A 2,408-nucleotide genomic window follows, 5' to 3' on the forward strand; every position below is an offset into this window, starting at 1 on the left:
AAGAAAGCAAAACTACTGAGGAGTTGAACAGAGTTCAAGGGTACAGCCTGGATGATGGCATTATGTATTATAATCGCAGGCTATGCATTCCCAAACAATGATGAGGGAACCAAGGGTCAAATTCTGAATGAAGCCCATGATAGCCTTATAGCAGGACATCCAGGTTTCATCAAAACCTACATGTCTGTAAAGAAAAGCTTCTTTTGGCCAGGTCTGAAAAGGGATGTACTGAATCATGTACGTCAATGTCTAACATGCCAAAAAGTCAAAGCTGAAAGAATATAAAAATGCCAAGAAAGTTACATCCATTGGACATCCCCTAGATGAAGTGGGAATGTATCAGTATGGACTTTTTACTGGATTACCTTCAGTGCAATCAGGTTACAACTCCATTTTTGTGGTAGTTAACAGACTAACCAAAGTTGCCCATCTGATCCCAGTAAAAGAAACCTACACGGCAGTGGATGTGGCCAGAGTATTCCTCAAAGAAATCTTCAGATTGCATGGCCTACCTAGGAGAATAGTAAGTGATTGAGATCCCAAGTTTACTTCAAGGTTTTGGACTGCATTTTTCGAAGCAGTGGGAACTTTCTTGGATCTCAACACAGCTTATCACCCTGAGACTGATGGTCAAACTGAAAGGGTAAACCAAGTAATCGAAGATATACTTCGGTCATGCTATGGGCAGAGAACCCAAGAAGTGGCTAAGCTATCTGCACCTAGTCGAGTTCGCCTACAATGCTTCTTATCACCAAAGTATCGGGATGAGCCCTTTTAAAGCTCTGTATGGACAAGATTGCTTAACTCCATTAACTTGATCCAACCCATTGATTAGGGTTGAGATATCCAGACAGATGCTTGACGACATGGAGCAGCAGATGCAGGCAATTCGTAAAGATATAAAAGCTACCTAGGATCGACAGAAGCAATATGCAGATAAGAAGAGGACAGACAGAGAATTCAAAGAAGCAGATATGGTCTTCATTCGAGTATGGCCCAAAAGAAGTTCTTTATCTCTTGGGAAGTACAAGAAGTTATCCCCCAGATATTGTGGGCCATATCTAATTACAAAGAAAGTAGGTGACTTAGCCTACGAGCTTCTTCTGCCTCCTCATTTCAAAGTTCATAGTGTATTTTATGTAAGTCTTCTAAAGAATTATGTCCTAAGCCCAAATCATGTGCTTGATGATGAAATCCTAACCTCTTCAACCCAAGGGCAGATGGAACTCTAACCTGAAGAAATTCATGATGTTCGAGAAAAGATTCTTGGGAACAGAATTCTCAGAGAATTATTAGTAAAATAGAAGTTCTATCCTTTTGAAGATGCCACACCTGGGAGAATGAAGTCGATCTGTTTACGGGATTACCCCCAGTTTGCGAGATGAGGACATCTCGCGTTTTTCAAGTGGGAGAGAATGTAAAATTCCTCCCCAGCCTCTCAAGATGTCCAGCATCTTCCCCTGTAATCAAATCCCTCTTCAGAAATATAAAAGATCTTGTTTCTACCAGTTTTGGCCTAGAGAGAGAAAATATTCTAGAAAGAGAATATTCAGATTTTAAATATTTTTGGATGGAAAAATATCTCATCGTATTAAAATAAGTTCCCCTGAAATAGAAGTTCAAAAAGATTTTCAGAAGGTGCATTAGAAATTAAGTATAATCTGTTCAAGAGGCATTATCCTGGGGGTGAAGATTTTTTTGAAATTTTAAATTAAGGTTCCTATGGACCAATAAGATTCATCCAAATGTAGGGAGGAGATAAATGAAGAAATAAAAGAAAAATCCACCAAAAATGAGTAAATACTCACATAAGATGAAGAGTTGACTAAGGACAAGGTTAATTATAGTTAAAAAAGGGAGATATTTAGGTGAAATGATGTATTTTTGACACCTCTGCATGGGGGAATTTCCCTCATGAAGGAGGCGCCTATTTCACATGCTTGAATGAGTTTTAAACTCCCAAATAATGGGATATTTTTATCTCTCCTCTCTCCTGTTTCAACTAGATCCAAAAAGTGAGCAAAACTGACCTAAAAATGGTCAAAAATTAACCAAACTCATCTGGAAAATTCTAGAATCAGTTGGCTTGGTTAGAAGCTCATTTTTTCCTATAAATAGAAGCCTTCCCCTTTGTTGAAACTTAATAGTGTTTTGCAATGTTACCCTGTCTCCTCCCAAGTGCCAAAAAACAGTGAATTGTATTCATAATTCATTAGTTTTTGACCTTCCCTCTTCCAAAAGATTGGTGGCCACTCTTGTCTCAAACACGAGTTGAATCCTCAAACCATTAAGCCAAAGGAAAGCTCTCAAATTCATTAGTAAGTTGGTGATTCTTCTCTTTTTCATTTATTTTATGGTTTTTATGGTTTTTTATGCTTTTTGTCTTCTCTACATTGCAAATGATGTTA

The sequence above is a fragment of the Cibotium barometz genome, chromosome 37 (assembly GCF_041138505.1).
Source record: "Cibotium barometz isolate CiBa-2024 chromosome 37, ASM4113850v1, whole genome shotgun sequence".
Lineage (NCBI taxonomy): Eukaryota > Viridiplantae > Streptophyta > Polypodiopsida > Cyatheales > Cibotiaceae > Cibotium > Cibotium barometz.